This window comes from Teleopsis dalmanni, chromosome 2 (assembly GCF_002237135.1).
Source record: "Teleopsis dalmanni isolate 2A chromosome 2, ASM223713v2, whole genome shotgun sequence".
NCBI lineage: Eukaryota > Metazoa > Arthropoda > Insecta > Diptera > Diopsidae > Teleopsis > Teleopsis dalmanni.
In genome coordinates this window covers 155,953,839-155,964,372 of record NC_051847.1, presented here as the reverse complement: position 1 = coordinate 155,964,372, position 10,534 = coordinate 155,953,839, and positions in this window count along the sequence as shown.

The window sequence follows — 10,534 nt, the reverse complement described above, 5'->3', positions numbered from 1 at the left end:
TCCAATTATTATCCTTGCTCCATCAAACCTTTTTCTACTGAAAAGTGATAATCACTGGTTTATTCTGTAATGTGAACCTCATTCTATTAATTTCAAGTTTAAAACTTCACTCTCTTATTAAATGAATTAAGAAAACGTCCACAACCTATGAGCTCTCTGTAAACAAATTTGTGTTTCTTATTCTGTAAAACCATTAAGTGAACTCAGTCCAAATATTCAATCTCATTAATACTGACTTAACACAACGAAAAAATAAAAGAAATTTATTTTGGAGCAGCCATTGTCGTATCTTCTTCACGACACATTAAAAATATCGATTCAAATTATTTGTTTCTTCGCCTGAAACTGGAATTGTTGTTGTAGTGATGCAAGGATGTAATGGTTATCTCTCAGATACAAAAACATGCACACGCTTGAAACGACATCGTCGATATGCGAAAATTATGCTACGCAATTTGTATGAGAACGGAAATCAGAGGGAGCGCTGGTGAACAGAGCTGGCGAAAAAAGTACTAAAATGATTGTTCTTTCATTTGGGAGTGCCAACAAGGATTCGAAAATAGTAAAATGCAAAACAGCAAAGAGGAGGTTGTAAAAATAAAACCCAAATTGCGAAAACAAGTAAAATGCGTTCGTTTAAGATTGTTTTGCTGTCTGCAATATACCATACAAATAAAAAGAACAGAAATACATTTAAATGTGAAAAAAAATTAAAAATACAACAAAAACAAAATATACTTGAATTTTGTAGGCGAGAAGTAGGGAAGTTCATACAAAATATGTTAGCACCCGACGAGAAGAACAGCGATGTTTCCACATAGTAACACGCCCCTTCCTAAGTGTGTAGGTACCGTAAGCCGCTACAGAAATCATTTCAGAAAGAAAGGTGTCAATGATGCTAAAACTGATGATAACTGTAATAATTATGATAATGATGATGTCTTTTTTGTGTTTGCATTACAAAAAGAGCGTCGAACAATGGCGGAGCTGTCAAATATAAGCAAAAATAATGAATATTTTGGTTGGTTTTTGCGGTGTTTGGTCTGGGAGCGAACGAAAAAGCCAACACAACTCAAATGAAGAAGTATTCTGTTGTCGAAATATAAACCGAAAATTACAGCAAAAAATGCGATAATAAAAGAAAATATATAAAACGTGGCGTAAAACCACAATTCTGTTGTTTTTTGGCATGTCCTTGCTGGTGTTGCCAAGTTTTTGATTATTTTGATTTTCTCTCGCTTTATATTATTATTATTTTTTTGCTTATTTTTTTTTTCGTTTTTGCCCTGATACCTTGGGGGGAGTTGTCGTTATATATTTATGCATTATGTTGTTTAAAACAAATATACTTTTATCTTCTTTGCTTCATTTTGTTGAATTAAATGATATTATTTACATTAGTTTTAATCACCACCACTTCTTCTATTGGTGGATTTACAAATTGGTTCGTGGTTTTGCTGTAATAAAATCAATTCAATTTTTATTGATGTCAATATAAGATATTAGTTATTATGAATTTTAAGCTACAATGACTTACTAATTGCATATAGTAAAAAATTACCACATTATATCTACGGCCAGACTAGTATGCAACCACAGACTAGGTATGTACTGAATTTCTGGTCATAAAGACCTAGAAATAAATGAGACAATTGCTGCTAAGCTAAAACTGGCGCAAGACTTTCAGAGGACCAAACGACCGAACTACTCAGACCTCTGAATCAAATGCAAACTCTTCTGGAGGAACACATTACAAGGAGAGTAAAGGAAATGTGGCGAAACTTAACCAACTGCAGAATAGCTAGGATCAAGTGTAAGCACATATCTAAGGAAAAGTACACCGAGGATGTTATATCGAAGAAATATAACATCCGAAGAAATTGTAGAACATTAATTGATGTATTGACAGGTCAGTGTGGTCGCATTACATGCGCACAAACTAAACCTAATTTGCAGCGATGCTTGTAGAAGATGCAACGAGCTGAATGCGAACAAAAATACTTGGGGGCTATCAGTTTTACAGGACTGGAGCACATTACTGAGGTTTGTGTTGCAAAACTTGAAAAAGAATTTTTCGTCAGCTTAGCTGGCAAAAAAAAAACATATTTCTCAATTACGCTCCCAGTTGACAAATCTTAATATGTGAGAGAAAGCTCTTTTATGAAAGAAATAAAGAGCTTTGTGAAAACTTTAAACATATGTTATGTTTAAAATTGATTTTTTCTCTTTGTCGAATGTGACGCGTCTTATAACGAAAAGAAAAGAAATTTGAAGGGTTCCAACAGTAATGAAGAAGCAACAACAAACATTTCATTAATTTATTAAAATTTGGCTGCCCATACAAAGCTGTTTCGAGTATTGTCAAGTACTCATCATTATTAGTGATCTTAGGAAAAAATCGAATTTTTATTTAATTAATTTATAGTCTCTATGTAATTGCTTATATTTATTATGCTATGCTTATTTTTGGCTCATATATGTCTGGTAATAAAAACAATAAAATAATAATAAAAATAAAGCATTTTAAGTTCTCCCCAAAATATGGTCTGATTGAAAAGTAAACATAAATGCAAAATAATTAATTAAATTTAATTTTTGCTTAAATATCTTAAAATCACATATCAAAGCAATTATTTTTAAAGAAACTCTCTTGAGTTATTATTATAAAATATTATGATAATTTTATTTTCATTTTTTATGCAAGTATTAAATAAACAATTTCGACACGTGAGGCAAATTTGCATAACTTGTAATGACATATTTTGTTGTTAAATGTCAACAAAAATTAACATAAATTTTAAATTAATTCACTGGCTTTATTAAATAAACGCCTGCATTATTAATGCATTCACTTTGTGACATACGAAAGGAAGTATATCCTTTGAAATTTGATTTGGAAGCAATTTCAAATCGTTTAAATATCGTAAAAATATTGTTTTAATTCAATAAATAAATTTTTGAAATAACGAAAGTCGAATTTTATTACAGAATAATTTTTTGATCCTTTTGCTAATTGCAAATATTTTTCTCCCCTGCTTTTTTTTCTGTTAAATTTAATTGCATGTATCCTAGCAGCCAACGCGGAAAATTTTTCTGTATATAATTTAATTTATTGCAGTGAATTTAATTTGTGTAAAAATATTATTTGTGACGCATATGTGAAATTATTCATAATTAAATTTTCCGGTTTTATGAGTTTAATTGCAGTTTTTAAATAGCATCACCAGATAAAACTATACGAGTACTCACAGCACGAAAAGATAAAACTTAAAATTTTATATTTCACAAACGAGTAATTTGAGAACAATATTTTTATTAATATTTTTAAGTGCATTAAAAAAACTTAATTAATTCAATTAAGTTTAATTAAATTATTCTGCAGGTTACATAAGCTGATTAAAAGTCGTATTGAATCATTTCAATAAATATATCTGGTTAAATGTATGCAGTTATCTCGAATGAACTTTTAAATTAATTAAATTTTTTTGGGTAAGAGTAATTAAAAAATATTTAATTTGATTAAAATTGTGATAGAATCTATATATTGAATTTAATATAAAATCCATTAGCTATTATGTTTTTTTAAGAGTATTTTATATAATTACATTTAAGCAGAGAATATTAAATTGAATAAATTCTTAGTATTATCTTTACAAACATCTTTTTGTTTTGAACCCCCTTCTGACACACTTTAAGATAATATTATTTCTATTACTGATTTAAGATATGACACTGCGATCGTGGAGTCTATTGTGCCCCCTTTTGGGTTTTGTATATATCTCACAGCTCTGTTGCATCGATAATGAGTACTATAAAACCTACTCTACATAGCTTTCTTGCCTCTTCCGTATGGATATACATTCCCAGGAGTCTATTCCATCCGTTCATTAGCGTAGGGCATTCTAACAGCACTTGTGTGACTGTAACTTGATGTTACGCACACTAAATATTTATGTCTAACCCGTTTCAAAATTATATAAACTTGTATTTTAGTTCAAAAATAGTTATAAATAAATTCAGATACTTGAAACTTGAAAAATATTTCTGAAACTTTGACGATTTGACTTCTTAATCTTCAGTGTTTTTAGATTAGGTCGTGGACCACTATCGATCAATCACACTATCCATCCACAAACGGTCTTGGGAAATCGTAGATTTACCTTAATGACTCCAAAGCATATTCTTTAGAAAACAACTTTGCAACTCAATTTATTACTTTCTAAATAAGTTCTACATACTTAATTGCTCAATATACAACTAGACCTGAATTTCATGGCAACCAACTAGGTAAAACAACTAGGATTTATACTCATTTAGCTACTTCTACCTTTTTCTAGCACTAAAGGTACGGATAAAAACCATGTTTTATGTGCTGACAGCTTTTTTAGGATTAAAGTGTGGAAATACTAGTATTTATAACAAGATTTGATTATAAACTCCGAATGAGTTAAAAACAATCAAAAAATCTGCGAATATATTAGAGAAGTGTTATTCAGAGCCGCATCAATCTCTCAACTAATCCACATGAAAATCATTTTGTCGACTATTTCATGTGATAACATAGAGCCCCAACGATCCTTAAAAGGACGTGGGAATCCTTTTTGCTAACTTTGTTGAAAATTTTCAGAATGCAAAATATTCTAAATTAATTTTTTGAACTAAAAAAGCAATAAAAATATAACATCATCAAGTAATAATTTCAAACCACAATTAATTTTTTCATTGTAACCAAATATATTGGTTACGTGTTTCATCAGAACTAATCTTTTCACCTTTCACCCTTATCAATTTTTCCATTAAATTTCTTTCTTCCTTCGTCAAAATAAAATTAAATCAAGGTTTTTATCACATAAAATTTACACAAAATTGCGGAAATTATGGAATATTTTAAAAATTTTCAATTGTTTAGACTGCAAAAAGTTAACGTTTTAATTGTGGTTAAAGGTCAAGGATTTAATTAAACGTCAGCATTCCTTTCCTTATGAACTTAGAAAAATTCAGGAATTTTTTTGTGTACTCACCAATAAATTCATTTAGCTATATACCTATATATATTCTACTTACCGAGCATATCCTGCATATCCTGCATACCCTGCATACCCTGCATATCCTACATACCCTACATACTGCGTACGTGCCTCAAGTAAGCGAAAGAGCTAATAGAATAATTTATGCGGGACAATCACTAAATTAATACTTTAAAGCAGAAGAGCAGGGGGAAATAAACGCAGAAAACAAAAGTCAGAAATAATTCTCACTTTCCGTGAGTTTCGCGAAACTTTTAATTGGTTGGAAATTTCTGTTTTGATTTATGGGTCCTTTTTTAATTAATATAATAAAGAGTTGAAAGTTTTTTCCCTTGTTTCTACTAAGTTAGAAGACTTTGAAACAATTATTATTTTTCAATTTCTTTTTGTCTTTTTTCTAAATACAAACTAAGTACATATTATGTTTTTAAAGAAAAACTTTTCAAAGTATTTAAGTTGTGTATAAATAAATAAATGAAAAAAATAAGATTAATAATAATTATATTATTTTTTCCGCTACATTAGTGTTACTATTTCTTCAAAGAATGTATTGTCTATAAAACAAATCATATAAATTAATGGTCACCTGGATAGAAATACAACCGAACCTATATATTTTAAAAATTGAAAGAAATAAATAATTTACAGCTTTAAAAGTTTAATATAGAATTTTCGATAATAAAATTTTAAAGACTAAACTAAAATGCATATTCTTTCTCAAGATAAAATATTTCAAACTTTCAATTTATTTTTTAATTGCCCAAAATTCATTTAAATAATTAGAGAGAATGTTTAACAAATTTGAATTTTTTGAAGAATTTCTAGATTCTTAGAGTAAATGCCATGCTAACATAAGTATAAATTCAACAATATATGTTATAAATGTAGAGAACCCCAATTCACAAAATACATATATTTTTTTGAGATAACGATTAAAATATTTTTGATGAAAACCATACCTCTTATAAAAGGCCAAGGTCTAAGGTAAAATGACATGTCTTAGCTATTAAGTCGACCCAAATTTGGAAGAAACTTAAAAAAAACATACGCAATACAATTCTTTCTTCAGAAAAAAATCTACAATATTCCAAATGTAAGGAATTTCTGTATCCAAAGACGAAATAAATACATATGTAAGACACCCTATAACTTTTTGAAGTATAACTGTTTGCAATTGGTTTTACACTGGCGTTACCCCGCCATAGGTAAAATTCGGAATCACGTGATCCAAATACCTGCAGCTTTGATTACATTCAACACTGGGCTGACTCTGTAAGGGAGCGTTAGAATAGATGTGGTAAACTTATTACTTAACGCAGAAAGATTATAGTTTATATAGTTTTCACTCAATAAGTTGTATTTCTTCAACCAAATGCTGTAATTCAGCAGAGGTTTAGATGAAACTCACTGTTTCAACAAGTAATAGAGTAAAACTCAAACATATCATTTTAATTAATATCGACAGAATTCTATCCAATGGAACGTTATCTTACAGGTGCTAAGAACATCTTGACTATAGTCAAATACCTGAAACAATTACTCACTCATATTAATACAACACTGCATTATCTTCTTTTCTGTTGATTTTACATTGATTTGAATTTTGGAAAATGAAAATCTAAAAATTATCTTATCCGTTACCATGACTTTCACACCATCAAGTAAGTGAAATTGAGTTTGTATATTGAACAAAATGTTGCGAAATAAATACATAAGTAGAACTGGTTTTAAGTGGTTCCCCAAAGCTAGATATAAGTTGGATGGATCTCAGGGTTAATAAGGATGAATTTATTACCATTTTCAAGTTAATTGAGCCATCGTTTTTTAGTACTAACCATTTAGCTCAATTGAAAAAAAAAGAATTTAGATTGTGATTAAAATTAAAGTGTTTGCAATATTTAACATTTTAAGGACAGCATTATGACCTTAATTTGTAGGGATTAATGTATTTCCAAGGTATTTATTTCATCAATAGTATAGCTCCCAAGAAAGCTTAAAAATTCAGCAAAGAAATCTGTCTAGTCAATGACTTTGAATGCGTTGTGGCTATTTTCCGTTCTCAAAACTGCAACACCCGCTCTTTAGTATCCTTTTTGACTCAATTAAGGCCATAAAACAAAGTTCGGATATGTAGGATATGAAAATATTATATTTCGCAAAGTGCCTCTCAAAAAGATAAGAAATCGTACGCCTTACCTTAAAGACACCATAGATTGGTGTGAAGTGATAACAACTATTTAACAACTCATATTACTTTTGCAGTAAAATCTTAAGTCTCAAATCATATAAAGCTGAGGACACTTAAAACAATTAACTGTCATTATATTAAAGTTAAAGTTTCTTCCTTTAAAACCTCTGAAGAATCAATATTTCTTTGATTGTATTACAATATTTAAAGTATTATTTTAGAGTATTTCTTATTATTCTATTTAAAAAGAACGAACTAATTTGACAAAACTACATCCTTGGCTACAATATTAGCAACAAAGTAAAAATTTTTAAATGCTAATAAATTCACTCTTTTTTTGAAATATTTTCCGTGGAAAGGAATATGTACCAAGGATATAAGGACTACAAATGATGCTATTAATTCGAACTCTGCATTCACAATAAAAGTGCAAATATTATGAATGTGTTGGAAGACCTTTGTTTATCACACTAAATATTATGCAAATAAGCGCTGAGATCTACACATGCTGCTCCCATTACACAATATTTTAATGCAAACAGCAAACCGCAAAAAAATCTAATTAATTTGCATTTTTTATTTAATCACATCCGTTTCCGCTTTCAGTTGGTACGTTTTGTTTGTGTTGTTATTGTACCGAAATAAAGCGAAGGCTTACATTTTTTTCTTTTGTGTTTATTTTTGTTTTTTTGTTTACATTGTTTTTTGCATTTGTTGTATTTGATTTTTTTTTTTTGGAACTCATTTGCATAAGTAAAAAAATCCCTTGGGCAAAGAGAATGGAGCTTCGCAGAAAAGGCGTATCCTTTGGGTACTGATGCGTCCAAGGACATACAAAAAATTTTTGAACAACTTTAAATAAGTTTCATTTTTATTTTATTTTGTAAATTAATTTTATATTTTCTTGTTTTTCTAACGTTATAAGGAGAAAATGCTTCCACTTTCAGTTTTTTATATTAGTTTCGTTAAGAAAAAATCAACTTGAGTATTTACCTTGCAGTCCAACTTAAAACTCTAAGTTTTTAGTAGCTTTGAAAATGCTGTTTGCTCTGAAAATAAAAAGAAAAAATAATTTAATTTAATTTTTTGAATTGGAATTTCTGTCTCATATTTAGCTCAGTACTGCACTTATTTTGCGAATTTTAGTATTTTGTTTGTTTAAGTTCTAATTCAGTTATTATTTAAGTTTAGCGTTTCTTTAAGAATTTATTTAAAAAATAAAATAAAATTGAAATGTATTCGCAATATACTTTGTTAAGAAAAAATAATAAATCAAACATCGAAGTTGGAGTGGAAAATTAATTAATTGAAGTCAAAATTGGCAATCATAGATCGAAGTTGGAGTGGAAAATTAATTAATTGAAGTCAAAATTGGCAATGATAGAATTTTTGGTATTTGAATATGTTAGAGATATAAGAAAGTATCGAGGTTTAAATACATTAATAACTCAATTCATATCATTCAGTTTTATAAAAACATTTTAGTTCTTTTTAGGCTGCTTTGACTTATTATAATAAATAAAGATGTGATTATTTTTCAATTTGGGTTATTTTGATTTATTACAATAAATCGTAATACTATTATATTTTAACCTATTTAAGTTTGATGTATTACAATAAATCATATGATTTAGTTTATGTTGCTTTTTTTCTTATATCATTGAGAGCTTATGTGAGCGAAATAAAAAACTGTTTACTTTTTACTTCAAATTTTATTAATAATTAAAATTGTGAAATTTCATTAGTTTTGCCGAAAAAGCTATGTTCACTTAAAATGACAAAGAAACTATTTTTTTAAAATTTATTGGGTTTCGAATAGCAAAGAATGAAAGGCGAAACCAAAAATTTAGTTAATTTAGTTAATTTCTCAGTGTTATTTGTTGTTACAATTCACTACTATTTGAAACCTTTTTATTAAATACAATAGTTTCTCTTGTCTTTATAAATGCCTCCGTCTGGTTGTTGCTTGACTTTCACTCTACTACCCACTATTACGAGGTCTTCGTGGATTCAAAAGGGCTTTCTTAGCTAACTGTGAAGGTCTTAACTAACAATAGTTTCTATTAGGTGAAATAGTTATTTCCTTCATAACGGACATTAAAATCAAATTTAAATATAATTTTGTAATTATCAACGGATGCGGAACTCACCAATATGTGAGCTGCCCATCAGAAATAAGATGGAGATTATTACCAAGGTGCTTTTAAGTCATCGAATTATTTTGGATGACATGTTTTTTTCATTATTCAACTGCATATGTGTAAGTGTAGTGCAAATGTGCCCTCTCCTACTCTTTTTTATTTTATTTTTAAGACTTAGAAGTCATTTCTCAGTGTTATGTCAAATAAATTGGAAATATTCATATATAACCATATATCCATTATATATAATGCATTAAAGTTTCATTATGAATTTACAGTTCATCAAATTACATACGGACTATACTATAAACTAATTAAATAAAAATTCAAATATTTACTAAGATCAGTGATGATGAGTACTTGGAAATACTCAAAACATGGTCAACCAAAATTTCAATAATTTAACAAAAATTTCTGTTGTTCTTTCTTCCTTACTATTCGAACCCTTCAGAAACTAAAATTTTTTATATTAAAAATTGAAAATAAAAAATCAACATATTGAATTAAATTAATTATTCCAGTTACTTACAGAAACAGTTTTTGAAGTTTTCAGTTTTTTAAGACTGCGGAGCTTAACATAACTTTGATTAGAGATCTATTACGAACAATATATTTGCTACTAAAATATGAAATATCATTTATGAAAATACTTTGAAAGTGCTCTCAAGATATTCAAAGTATATATTTTTATATCCTACAATAATGATTCTATTTTGAATGAAAGAAGAGGTAGTAGTGAAAACATTCTCTAATCTAAAAATTTAAACTTTTAAAATTTGTAATATTGTATAATATATACAAAAATAATTTGCTAATATATATTTTTAATTAAATTTAAATTATTTCTATTTTTTCGCATTAAGTGTAAATTGGTTCTAACAAATTTATAAATTTACAAATATTTACTTAGTTGGGATTTTTTGGCTATAAATTTTAATACCCATGGTTTAGTTTTTAGTATGATTTTTGAAGCTCATGAGTTTGTGTTTATAGAATGAAAAGCAATATAATAAATTTATATTTTAAAAATTATAAATATTCACATCTCTGAGTTGCAGTTGAACAATTTTACGAAATAAACCGAAAATAGTTTCATTTGAATATCAACTCATGTGAAAAGAGACATTTAATTTTTACGGTTTTTTAGACAGGTAAATGGTTTACTATTTAAACTAAAA